The 14,838-nt window shown below is 34.7% G+C and overlaps 1 pseudogene; it reads left to right on the forward strand.

Annotated features, from left to right (window-relative positions):
• The first annotated feature begins 4,111 nt into the window (after nt 1–4,111).
• On the forward strand, nt 4,112–14,758 carry LOC120120597 (annotated as a pseudogene).
• The last annotated feature ends 80 nt before the right edge of the window (nt 14,759–14,838 follow it).

The following is a 14,838-nucleotide window of genomic DNA, read 5'->3' on the forward strand; positions in this document are numbered from 1 at the left end:
AGAGAGGGAGAATAGGAACATCATCAGGCCACATGCGCCAAGTCCAAGTCCAAGAAGAAAGCATTGTGGTCATCTTCTTCCGCTTCAACATATGCACCTGAAGAGTACTATTATGCGTCTCAGGCTAGTTTCGGTTTCTATCGTCCATATTATACTTCAACCGAGACTCGACTACCTTGGGTTGGAGGTTCATAGGATGCATTGCAATACACTCAAGCATATTTGACAAAACATGCAGTTGAGAGTGAGTGGGACTATGTCCTATACAGTCAAAGTAGCAGTCAAGTTGAATCAGTTGTGATAATGATGGCGTCAAATATCATAAATTTATCATCGTATTTTGAAGGTGGATCGAAGAGTGTGTTAAATACACCTCATTGGCAAGATGACGACGATCAAGGCCTACGATCCTGGCGTACTCGACGAGCCTCGCGGCATTATCATTCGATCACTCCTCGGAATCGTCAAAAACTTAGAAAATATATATAAATTTTCTTTGTAATTTTCATGTAAAAATTTATTTTTTGCAATTATTTATTTATTTTGTATTTTCTAAAATATAAATAAATTCATTTTTTTTTCTTTTTCTTTTAATTTTTTAATTTTTTTATTTTTTCCCAATCGAACTCATCACCTTGAAGTGACAAGTCCTAAGCGACCGTTGTCGATTGTTCCCCATTTACCCGTTGACCAACGACTAGTTTTTTGAATTTGAAGGAACTCATCACCTCGACGTGAAGAGTTTCATCTATTTTTTTATTTAAAAATTTTAGTTTTATTTTGTAATTCAAAAAAAAATTAATAAACTCATCACATTGAGGCGACGAATCATATTAATGACAATAAAATAATGACCCATGTGAGACCTATTACTCGAAGACCATTTAAAAATAATATCCGAGGGTTGCGAGTTCTTAGTGTACTGTAGCATTTGCTGTATTTTCCATAATAAAATTTGGGCCGGTCTAATACCCTAAAAAATTAACCCGTTTGTGATATTGATACATGGTCAGGGCCTGACCAAACCCAAATTCCCATTTACAATCCATTGTCATTGTTTCGTTTCATGGGTTTCAAAACTGTAAGAATGTTGGGTCCAAAGACGAAAATAGGCTGCCAGACAAATACAATTTGTTTACGTATGAATAACACTTTTTATATAAAAAATGATGTTATGTTGTATGTAGGAATGAGTATTTAATTGATTTAATTCAAATCATAAATTATTCAAGTTAATGAGTCATATTTTATAATTCAAATTTTATTTAAAAAATTTATTCGAGTTTTTGTTTAAATTTACTTATAAATATTTATAATATTATTAAACTATTTGATACTAATTTAAACATTTTTTATAACCATACATATATATATTTTTTCATATGTGATATATATATCATATTGAGTAGTATCGACTCAAACTTAAAAATTATTCAATAATTACTAAAATTTTGAATTTCCAAGTTTTATTATATAATTTAACTCAAATTTAAAAAATTTCAAATCAAATTGAATTTAAAAAATTACGAGTCGAATATAATTTAAAATTTAAAATAAAATTAATTTAAATTAAAATTTTCAAATGAGATTAAATTAGAAAGGTCAATTTTTCTAATCAAAACCAATTATACTCCCCCTTTGTACAGTGTTTATAATGTCTCAACTTTCCAACCACTTCAACGTACGACTTTTATTTCCTGACATTTTTGTATTGCTGAACCTATAATTCATAGACGTCTAAGGTACATAAATGTACAGTTAAGTAAATATTTTATTAAAAATATTAATATTTTATTGAAAATATTAATATTCTTTTAATATTTTTAGTAAAATATTATTTAAAATATTATTTTTTTTACTGAAAATATTAATATTTGACGATACTTAAAATGTTATTTTTCTACCAAAAATTATATAGTGAAATTAATATTTTTAATAAAAAAATAATATTTTAATAGCGTTTTACTGAAAATGTTAAAAAATATTAACATTTTCGATAGTTTATTTCTTTAGCTACATGTTAAGGCTGTCGTAAAGCAAAATTACTCAATAATTCAAGTTATTGTTTACTAGGTAAATTAGGCTTTTTTACCCAAAAATTACTCAAATATTATAATATTATATTTCAAGCACTGTTTTCTCAAATTTTACCGATCTAATACCCTTTCTGGCAAAACGAAAATTATGAAACACACTTTTGCTTAGGTGGACCGAAGTCGCGTTCTCTGAGGCGTGCCTTCTAGGAGAAATGTTGACGCCACCATGTGGGAAGACACGTTTTAGGAGGCGTGTCTTTCAGGGTTTTCTTGTCACGTCAGATTTCCTAAAAACATTTTGGAAAATATGCTTCAAAAAAATATGAAAAATAGAACTATAGGAACTAACAACCTAATTTAATATATATTAGTTCTATGAGTTGAAGAGCTTAATGGTGTTAGTTTATATAGGCATATTGGAGTGTTTTGGTTATGTTTCTTAACTATATTTTTCAAATTTTTTTTAAGCATATTTTTCCAAAATGCTTTTAGGGAATCTGACGTGGCAAGAAAATCCTGGAAGATGTGCCCTTCAAAACGTGTCTTCTCACGTTGTGTTATATCAACATTTTCCCTAGAAAACGAGGCTCAGGGAACGCGTCTTCGGTTCATCTAAGAGAAGGCGCGATTCATGATCCGCGCTTTATTATCACCTCTCAGAAATTGTGTTAGATCGGTAAAATTTGGGGAAACACTGCCTGACAGGTAATATTATAATATTTGGGTATTTTTGGGTAAAAACTCCATTAAACTAGCTATTTGGTCATTCAACTATTACTTAATTTATGTTTTATTCACTCAACTATTATTTTTTAAAATTATATTTAATATTACGATTTCGATCTATTTTTGTCACCCGTCCGCCTTAAAAAATTAACGTTATTATTGACGTGACATTTTAAACTATTTTTTAATACTGACATAACGTTAACTTATAATGATTCTCAGTGTCTCCATTATTTTTTAAAAAACGAGTAACCAAAACGTAATGTTACGTATGATTTTAAAAAAGGGATAATTGTATAACCATAACATGAATTAAGTAATATGTGAGTGCCAAATAGATAGTTTATCCTTGTTTATTTTAATATATATCTATATATAAATATATAGATATGGAATAAGTACATATCAATATCTATGTAAAGATAATTCTCAATCATTTGACATTAAATGTTCATGTTTCTGATATTTGACATTAATATGGTATTTTTTTATTAAATATTCGAACCCGGGACCTCAAGAAACATGCATATATATATATATATATATATACTTTAAAATTATCTTCACTTTGACATATTATATTTTCTGAATTTTAAAATTGCATTAATTATATATTTATTTATTTTGAATTGTTTTTGTTCATTTGGATGAGATTGGAATTTTAAGTTATAATATTTTTAATTTTCAAAAAGAAAACTAATAATATTTTCACATAGATATTGACTAATAAAATATGACAAAATCGTAAGATATTTATTCGAAGGTTAATTGTTTTAAATTTATAAATGAAATTTTAAATTTTTTATAATTTTGAATTATTAAAATATAAAAAATTTCAAATACTATTTCATTGTTCATTAGTCTATTGCATTCGGTGAACATACATCGTCACTTAAATCGAAGATTGGTGGATGTCTATCTAAATAGTGTTTGAAGGAATTTAAATATTTATCGTTTAGAAATTTAGGATTTTTTTGTGTGTGACGACGGTGGTTAACTTGACGCTGGTAGATAAGTTTTAGGGTGTATGAATTTTAAGATTTTTTTTTTAATTTATGGATTTTAGGATATTTTTAAAAAATCAAAGGATTTTATTCTGGAAAAACTTGAAGAAAATTTATGGCGGCAGACGATTTTTTTTTAACGAATTCGATAGGATGCTTACATTGAGCCAATAATTAAAGAATTGATAAAAAAAATATGGTTGTCATTTAATTAATACGTGAAAAACGACGGTTGATACAAAATTTCTGGCTTCGTAGACACCCAGATCATCATTGATCACCTTGCGAGTCAATGCCAATAAAGACTCCTTCAAAACTCACGCAAAATAGCTTATACACAATTCACCGCCCTCATTTGTAAGTCAAAGCTTCATTAACAGAGATGGGGAAGAAGAAGGTAATGGTGCCGGTCGAGAAACTGGACTTGTCGACCGTCAAGTACGAGCCTGAAGTGATCAAAGGTATCAGTTTTCACGATTTGTATGTATGTCTAAATGTCCTTTTCTTCATGGATATTTGATATATCTGAATTACGACCCCCTTTGGCTTAGAATTTGATGATTTTTAGCATTGGGTGCTTTGCAGCTCCTCATTGAACGGGTTTGACGCTGAAGCTGTCTGTGACGATGGCTGAAGCTCCGGTCATAGGTTCTTCGATTATGTCTTTCTTGAAAAAGCAGAACAAAATGGTCGAGGTCCATTTTCTTTGCCCTCTTTCTGTTTGTTTTTATGCTTATCAGTTTAAGGGTATTCTCAGGAGAATTCAATGGTGATTTTCATGTTCTTTTTTTGTTGTTATTTTGCAGATGTTGCAGAACACTGTGATACCAGAAGCACCAATGTTTAAACCTGAATTCCCTCCTCAAGGTTTAGCTTCTCTATAGTTTTTGCATTTTAGTATTTTACCATGTCATAATTGGTCAATTCGTTGTTAACAAGTTTTGAAATTGGATACTAGAAGATGGTAGTTGGCATGCCTATATCGGTAATATGTTGTTTTGGTTATTTTGAGTTTGAGAATGAGAAATGTGGACTGACCAAGAAACATATCAGTAATTTGTTGTACTTCAGAAGACCAACTGATCATTTGTGCATATCAAGCCAGACGCAGAACCTTGCGTTGTCACTGCGGATGAAGAAGGAACACCTGAGGGTCGAGTTGGATCAGCCTTAAAGTGTCTTCCTCATTATGACACCTAGTTGCTGGAGCGGGGATTTGCTTCCATCGTTTTGTTAATGGAAGATTCGTGACTATGCTCATGCTTATCGACATAAAATTGTGACACCTTCCATGGTAAGTCGACTTTAAACACCAGAGAGTTGCTTTCACTCTAAATTTACAGAAGAAAATATTCTCTTTTGGTTTATAGGTTGCCGAAAAGATCATCTCAGTAATCGAAGAGTGCAACTATCATAGGCCCCCAACACCGTTATTGATTTCATTCGATAACGAGGACATATGGAAGGAAGTATACATTATTGTTGGTTTTTGGCAAAATCCCACATTGGTTGTGTATAAGAAGGAGGGGAAATTCTTTTGTTATAAATAGAGTCTTTCTCCTCCTTAGTTTAGCATCCCACAAATATAAGCCTTTTTCACTATTAAAGGTTATTTGTACTCTTTCTCTCTTTGTAATATTTCCTCTATTAGTGAAATATTATTTTAGTAGTGATCGAGGACATAGGCATAATTTTGGCCGAACCTCGTTAAATTTTGATGTTCTTTTTATGTATATTTAATAGCTATTGTCGGGTATAGTTATTGTAATTATTGTCCTATTAAAATTACTTGTCTTATTAGTTCTGTCTAAGGAAAGTGGGTTTTAAGAGGGATCATTGTGGCTCCTCCTCTTTCCTGAGAATCTACCTTGGGGTGATTTTTAGTACAATCGTTTTCACACTAGTCACCTAGATAATAGTTTTCAAGGTGAATTTGTTATTATTGGTGGAAATTAACCCGAATTCCACAACAATTGGCATCAGAGCTCTTGGTTTATTTTAGTATGTTCTGTGGTTGCGGCTTAGGCTGATCTTCCACATCAGAAAAAAAATTCCTTGAGCTAATTGACATTCCGCATTGACAGCTATTAAATAGAATTGTTAGCAGAAATGACAGACGACACAAAAACATCCACATCGTCGTCAACAGCTTCTTCATCTTCAATTTTGGCAAGAAATCCTATGACAAATGTTAGATTTGCAGTGGAGATTTTTTATGACACTAGTCATTTCGGTATGTGGCAAAGTGAGGTTCTAGATGCCCTATTTCAACAGAGTCTAGACATTGCTATTGAAGGAGATAAACCAGATGATGTTGAGGAGAAAGAATGGAAGAGGATCAATAGATTGGCATGTGGTACTATTCGATCGTGTCTTTCTAGAGAGCAGAAGTATGCATTTTCTAAGAAACTTCTTCAAGTAAATTGTGAAGGCACTGGAGGAGAAATATTTGAAGAAAAGCGGTCAGAACAAACTCTACATGAAAAAGAGATTGTTCCGCTTCAACTATGTACCAGGTACCGCTATGAATGATCACATTACTAGCTTTAATCAACTGGTGACTGATCTGATGAATATGAACATGACTTTTGAAGACAAAGATCTGGCTCTGATGTTGATGGGATCACTTCCTGATGAGCTTGAGTATCTTGAAACTACTCTACTTCATGGGAAGGTTGATGTGTCTCTCAGTGAAGTGACTGCTGACTTGTATAGTTATGAATTGAGAAAGAAAGACAAATAAGAAAACACAAGTGTCGAAGCAGAAGCTTTGTTGTTAGAGGTCGTTCGAAGAGTCAGAATAAAGGAAGGAGAGGGAGATCGAAGTCAAAGTCCAGATTGAGCAAAGATGAATGTGTCTTTTGTCGAGAAAAAGGGCACTGGAAGAAAGAATGTCCCAGGCTAAAGAATAAAGGCAAACCTGAAAGGGGAAAGACTGTCTCAAAATAAAATGTGGTCGAGTATGATGATGCAGATTCAAATTTCGTATTCGCTGCTACGCCATCAACCAGCTGTTCCAGTTCATGGCTGTTAGATTCAGCTTGTAGCCACCATATGACCCCCAATAAGGAATGGTTCTTTGATTTTAAAGAACTAAAAGGTGTAATTGTCTACACAGCAAATAATTCCCTCTTGACACACTTGAGATTGGTTCAATTCGCTTGAGGAATCAGGATGGATCAATCAGAACCTTAACAGGTGTCCATTATGTACCAGATTTAATGAGAAATCTCATCTCTGTGGGAACCTTAGAGTCAAAAGGTTTTGAAGTGAGGGCAAAAAGATGGGATTATGAGGATTATCTCTGGTGCACTGTTGATAATGAAGGGAATCCGGAAAAGAAACAATGTGTATTACTTTCTGGGTAGTATAATTGTTGGGACAGCAGCAGTGGTAGCTTCTACTGATGAACAGGAGTCAGAAGCGACCAGGTTATGGCATATGCACTTGGGGCATGTTGGTAAAAAATCCTTGAAATTGCTGATAGATCAAGGATTATTGAAGGGTGCTCAGGCTTGCAAATTAGTTTTTTGTGAGCATTGCATCAAATGGAAAAAGACGAGGGTGAAATTTGGAACAACAATTCATGATACTAAATTTATTTTGGATTATGACCATTCAGATGTATAGGGGCCTTCCAAGACAACTTCATTGGGAAAAACACACTATTATATCACCTTTGTTGATGATTTTTCCCGGAGAGTTTGGGTGTATACAATGAAGACAAAGGATGAGGTGCTAGGTTTTTTTCCTTAAATGGAAAAAGATGGTGGAGACTCAAATAGGTAGAAAAATCAAACGTCTCAGTACAGACAATGGTGAAGAGTACAAAAATGATCCATTTCTGAAAGTCTGTGAAGAAGAAGGTATTGTCAAGCACTTCACTGTCAGATAAACACCACAACAGAATGGGGTGGCAGAGCGTATGAACCGGACATTAGTGGAGAAGGTTCGGTATATGTTGTCTAATGCTAGGTTAGGCAAAGAATTTTGGGCTGAGGCTTTGGTCTATGCTTGTCACCTTATCAACCGCTTACCTTCGACTGCTACTGGTGGTAAAACACCATTAGAGAAATGGTTTGGAGAACCTGCTACAGATTATGATTCCTTACATGTGTTTGGTTCCACTGCATACTACCATGTTAAGGAGTCAAAGTTGGATCCAAGAGAAACGAAGGTGATCTTTATGGGGATCACCTCTGGTGTGAAAGGCTATCGTCTTTGGTGTCCAGAAACAAAGAAAATAATCTTCAGCAGGGATGTTACCTTTGATGAATCTACCATGTTAAGAAAGGTGACTTCAGAAAAATTGGAGCAGATAGATAGAATTCCCAAACAGGTGGAGTTTGAAGGAAGCAGAATTGTCCCAGCCAATAAAGAAACTGATGTTGACTCTCCTATAGTAGAAGAAGAGTCAGATGAAGAAGAGGTTCAAAACGCAAGAACCTCCACAACAACATGAATCAATTGCACTCAGAAAGAGAAAGAGGACCATTAAACAACCTGCTCGTTATGTTGATATGGTCTCTTTTGCATTACCAATTGCAATTGATGACGTTTCTGTCACTTTTAATGAAGCAGTCCAAAGTTCAGAACATAAAAAGTGGAGGATCGCCATGAATGAATAAATGCAATCCCTTCAAAAGGATCAGAAGTAGAAACTAGCTAGTCTTCCGAAGGGAAAGAAGGCAATTGAGTGCAAGTGGTTATATGCAAAGAAAGATGGATTTCCTGACAAGAATAACATCCGTTACAAAGCAAGATTGGTGGCTAAAGGCTACGCTCAAACGGAGAGAGTTGATTATAATGAAGTATTTTCTCCAGTTGTAAAATATTCCTCTATCAGAATTTTGTTGGCTTTGGGAGCGCAGTTGGATTTGGAACTAGTTCACATGGAGACTTGGATGAGGAAATCTACATGACTCAGCCAGATGGATTCAAAGTTGCTGAAAAAGAAAAGATGGTGTGCAAATTAGAAAAATCGTGTACAGTTTGAAGCAATCTCTAAGGCAGTGGTACAAGCGATTTGACAAATTTATGATAGGGTACAAGTACACAAGAAACAAATATGATCATTGTATGTATTTACGCAAGCTACAAGACGGATCATATATATATCTTCTTTATGTTGATGATATGCTGATAGCTTCCAGGAGTCAGACAGAAATTGTGAAACTAAAGACTCAATTGAACAAGGAGTTTGAGATGAAGGATCTTGGTGAAGCGAAGAAGATTCTAGGCATGGAGATATCAAGGGATAAGAAATTGTGGAGACTTTGTTTGTCTCAGAAAGAATATCTGAGGAAGGTACTAAAACGTTTTGGCATGAATAAGAAGTCAAAACTAGTTAGTACTCCTCTTGCTCCTCATTTCAAGCTCGATGCATCCATGTCACCTAAGGATGATGCAGAATGGGAATACATGTCAAAGGTTCCGTATACAAGTGTTGTTGGTAGCTTGATGTATGCAATGGTGTGTACGAGACCCGATATTTCACAGGTAGTTGGGGTTGTGAGCAGGTATATGCATGATCCTGGAAAGGAGCATTGGCAAGCTGTGAAATGGATTCTGCGGTATATTCTGAACACCATAGATGTTGGTTTGGTCTTTCAGCAAGACAAACAAGATGGTCAGTGTGTAGTTGGGTATTGTGATTCAGATTATGCAGGTGATTTGGACAAGCGTCGATCAACTACTGGTTATGTGTTTACATTTGCAAAGACACCAGTCAGTTGAAAGTCCACCTTACAGTCAACAGTGGCTTTGTCTACTACAGAGGCAGAGTATATGGCAGTTACAGAGGCTGTGAAGGAGGCAATTTGGTTTCAAGGGTTTCTTGGTGAATTGGGAATGGAACATAAGCACATCAAAGTGCATTGTGACAGTCAGAGTGTTATTCATTTAGCAAAGAACCAGGTTTACCATGCAAGGACGAAGCACATCGATGTTCGATATCACTTTGTACGAGAGATTCTAGAAGAAGGTGGAGTCATAATCTATAAGATTCGGACCACTGAGAATCCTGCTGATATGTTAACAAAAGTGGTAACTGCGGTTAAGTTTAAACATTGTTTAGACTTGGTCAATATTGTTACAAATTGAAAGATGAATTTGCAGACACTACTAAGATTGGATTTTTGAGAGATGTGTGTGGAATTTGCCAATGTGGAGATTTGTTGGTTTTTGGAAAAATCCCACATTGGTTGTGTATAAGGAGGAGGGAAAATTCTTTTGTTATAAATAGAGCCCTCCTCTTCTTAGTTTAGCATCCCACAAATATAAGTCTTCTTCACTATTAAAGATTATTTGTACTCTTTCTCTCTTTGTAATATTTCCTCTATTAGTGGAATATTATTTTAGTAGTGTTCGAGGACATAGGCATAATTTTGGCCGAACCTCGTTAAATTTTGGTGATCTCTTTTATGTTTATTTAATAGCTATTGTCGGGTATAGTTGTTGTTAATTATTGTCCTATTAAAATTACTTGTCTTGGTAGTTCTGTCTAAGAAAAGTGGGTTTTAAGAGGGACCATTGTGACCCTCCTCTTTCCTGGGAATCTACCTTGGGGTGATTTTTAGTACAATCGTTTTCACGCTAGTCACCTAGATAATAGTTTTCAATGTGAAATTGTTATTATTGGTGGAAATTAACCTGAAATTCACTACAATTACGTTATTTGTTCAGCTATTTAATACTCTTAAATCACACATTATGGTTAGCATAAAATTCTATTGATTAGAACAATTGAAAAAGAGCCGTTGGCGTGAATCATGCAGGAAATCCATTGTCAATCTTGGATGGGGTTTTCATGGCAATCAAGGATGGTATCGACTGCTATCCTCATCCATCTAAGGGTAAATAAGCTCACCACTTATTCTAAGTAATGTTCCTAGAAAATTTCTTTGATGTTCAAAGAAAATAGATTGAAATTTTTGTTTTCAATGATAGGTGCAACGTCATGGATGCACGAGGTTCACTCCGTTGAAAAGGATGCAGATTGTGTCTTGAGAGCACAGATCTGCGGTGTGATTCTTGTTGGGAAGGCCAACATGCATGAGTTATGCATGGGCACAACTGGAAACAATCCAATCTATGGGTATATTTATTATTCAGCAGATATAAAAAAATATGCATATTTAGATATGGCAAACCATACCAATTTACGGAACTGATCTTAATTAACTTATAAAATATTGAGGTACAGAACAACCAGAAATCCTCATGCAATGGAAAGATATACAGGTGGATCCTCCTCCGGTCCAGCAGCAATCATAGCTTCTGGACTATGATCTGCTGCCCTTGGAACAGATGGAGGTTGTAAATATTTATTACCTTAGTTGGAATCTTGCTTATTTCTTTTACAGTATACTAATGTTAGATGCTTAACCGTGAAAAAGGGCAGGTTCTGTCCGCATTCCTTCATCTCTTTGCGGCGTTGTGGGCTTGAAAACAACTTATGGACGGACGAGCATGGAAGGATAAGCTCTTGTTCTATAGGCTGCATAACAGATAACTGGTTTATGTTTTCTGAAGGGCCCATTTTTTTTCTTTTTACTTTTTTTTTCAATGCTTCATCTCTACAGGTCAGTATGTGATTCTGGGACTGTGGAAATCATTGGACCAATAGCCTCAACAGTGGAGGATGTCATACTAGTGTAAATCTCTGGCACATTTGAATTACAGTAACTGTAGTAACAATTTGATGTAATTTCTAAGCAGTTAAGACCATTCATATTTTGCATTTTTGGTAAACTGGGAGGTTGAACTTTCTGGTGATGGTGTAAAGCTATGCCACTCTTAATTCTTCATTTTTCTTGAAGAATTCATGTTCACCACCTATTTCTGACACATATCTAGACATAGTTACGGATGTTGATCTTCCAAAGACCCTCCAAATACATGAAAAAGTTTGAAAAGAATGTTAATCATGTCAAGTCAAACATATACAAGAAATCACACTTGAGTCCGAGTAACATAGTTAATAAATATTGGTAAAGTTGTGTTTTCTTAATATTGCTAACTCTACAGAGCTTTTTCAGGTATGCAGCAATTTTGGGTTCTTCTCCAGGGGACAGAATCTGTTTGAGACCGGTAACCTTGAGAACCTTATTAATATTTGTCCAAGTTTTGAAATATTTTCCTGTGCTAATGTTGTTCCTTAAATTCATGTTACAGAACCAAATACGTCTTTTCAAGTATTTTGTTGAATTAAGCTAATCACTCTTGTACGTAAGGGTGCAATTGTGTCAATCCGGTGCCAGGCTTGAGCTGGCTCGATTTGAAAACTCGAGTCTAGAGGCTTTATTTCGAGCTTAGTCAAGCTTTAGTTATCATACCCAAGCTCAAGTAGCTTCACTTATTTACTTTTCTACTTTTCAACTTTCCTCAAGTACACGTTTTGCCGCATATCCAGACATGTGCAAGGGTTTAACCCTCTAAAAACTCTTCAAAACATGAAGAAAAAAGGAAACAAATTGAATATATCCGTGTCGGACACATACATGTACCCAATTTCATCCAAGTTTGAGCAACAAGTGACTGAACTGCTCTTTATGTTGTTTGCATCTTCATTATTTAATCATTATTATACTGTATTTTTTGTAGCCTCCACCTTGTTTTCCAGATTTGACATCACTTGAGAATGCAACCACTTTGGGATCACTGCGACTGGGGAAGTATACAGAGGTAGTTCCCCTTATTATCTTGAAAACACATTGTTTTTAAGTAAATATTCTAATTTTCCTTCAAGAAATATTTCTCAGTATACAGTTTTCTCCTGCAGTGGTTTAATGATGTAAATTCAACTGACATCTCGGATGCTTGTGAAGATGTTCTTAACCTTTTGTCGAAAAATCATGGATGTGAAGTAAGTTGGTCTCAGTTGTTATTCTTGCAGCCAATTCCCAGTCCCTTCAACTTTAGCATCAACATATTTATGTTATATGAAACTGATGATTGTTATATTTGAAGACAATAGAGATAGTAATACCAGAACTAAATGAGATGCGCGCTGCTCATATTGTTGCCATTGGATCAGAAACACTGTGCTCGTTAAATCCGGATTGTGAAGATGGGTATGGTTCTTTGCTTTTATCGTATCTAACTAGCTAAAACGAGGATAAAGAACAGAGTTGCAAATATTGGGATTCGAATTCCATACTTTAATGGAAGGATGGCTCCATGAACCAACTTATTTAAGCTTTGTGTTCTATGAAAGTATTTTTGATGTTTGACAAATAATGACCTCATTTCCTTTCTGAAATATGTAGGAAAGGTGTGAAATTAACGTATGATACTCGTACTAGTATGGCACTTCTCCGGTCATTCACTGCATCAGACTATGTAGCTGCCCAATGTCTAAGGCTAAATGGCAATGGTATGATTTACAAGTCTGCTGTTTTATCTTGTGACTATATCAGGCATAATGTTGAAATTCACCCCTAATGTTTAACAAAATAGTCACTTTGTCCTATATTTTTTTTGAAGTATTTTAGGATAAAATGATCCTTATTTAAATGAAAATCGTTAGTTAATTAACGGTCAACATATGTTGATGAGGCGACAAATCCCATGTGTCCAAAGTGATGATAGTGGCATGTCATCACTTTGATCAATTGACATGTGCCACATCATCACTGTAAACACATGATATATGCCACATTATCATTTTGGACATGTGATGGTGTCATGTCATCGCTTTGAACGTTAGCACTTAGCGTGAGTTGATCGTTAGTAAATTAATGATTTCCATCCAACTAAACGTTGGGACTAAAATGCTTCAAAGAAAATATGAGTCAAAATAATTATTTGATAATTTTTTTTTTTTGACATTATACGTCTATATAACTACCCATCTCTATCGGGAACAGCTTTCACTTTATTAGCAAAAAATATATTAAAGATATTTGGGATATTTGAACTCTGGTTCCAATTTCCGCTTGGCCCGACTTGTTTTGGCCTTTCAGACGAAGGCTAATGCATCATCATACGGAGATCTTCAAGAAAGCTGATGTTATAGTGACCCCAACAACTGGGTATGTATGTTTAATATTACCATTTGCAACAACTTCTGTTAATTAATTGATTCAAGCATTTTCTTTCAAGAGTTTAATATAAGTCGGTAGAAACGATGGGAAACTGTGAAAATTTGTCAGATACCATTCTTTGTACATGCTGGAGGAATCCAAGCTGTGTTTCTTTGACTAGATGGTTATGCTTTGAAAGATGGAGAGACAGATGCAGGTTACAGGTTTGTCGTCTTCAATATACCAGTAACTTGTACGTTTACTCATGCATATTAAGATTCACCATTTTCTGATGCATGCTTCACTCTGTTTCAGATTATCTCATGCGGTTCATTCTTGCTGGTAATCTACTCGGTCTTCCGGCTATTACTGTCCCGCAAGTGATCTGCAATTCTTTCCTCACTAACAAGTAAATATTCAATATAAACAATCAACTAGGGGTCCTTCAACATTCTGCTATGAATTCTCATCATGCCCGTTTCAGGTTGGTTATGACAAACAATGCCTTCCAATAGGCCTGCAACTAATTGGCCGTCCATGGGGTGAAGCTACAATTTTACGTGTGGCTACTGCAATCGAGATACAAACGAATTTTATATTGCTTTCAAGTAATATATCCTCAACTCTGTATGACTTATGAAGTGATGCATCGCTTTTATAAAACAATCATCTATGTTTGCAGGAACTTAGTGCTAAATCCAGGAAGAAACCTGCATCCTTCTATGACATTTTAAATATCAAATAGAATCTGTTTACAGCTCCAAGATGCACGGCCAACATTTTACAGCAAACCCTTTGGCTCTTCAAGAATCTAGCATATGATTATTTATCCTAAAGCAATGTTTCTTAATACATGGCTTAATAAGCTATATGTTACCATACTGATGAGCCATAATCTGAGAAAACTGATGTTCTATCTGATTCTAGTACTTTCCCAAAAACTGCATAGTGTAATCGACTTCGGTTTTAATGATCCTTGTACTCTCCTATGATTATGAAACTAGATATCGGATAGTTATCCAATAAAGGATAAAGGTAGAACTGATA

This window comes from Hibiscus syriacus, unplaced genomic scaffold (genome assembly GCF_006381635.1).
Source record: "Hibiscus syriacus cultivar Baekdansim isolate YM2019G1 unplaced genomic scaffold, ASM638163v2 tig00110342_pilon, whole genome shotgun sequence".
Classification (NCBI taxonomy): Eukaryota; Viridiplantae; Streptophyta; class Magnoliopsida; order Malvales; family Malvaceae; genus Hibiscus; species Hibiscus syriacus.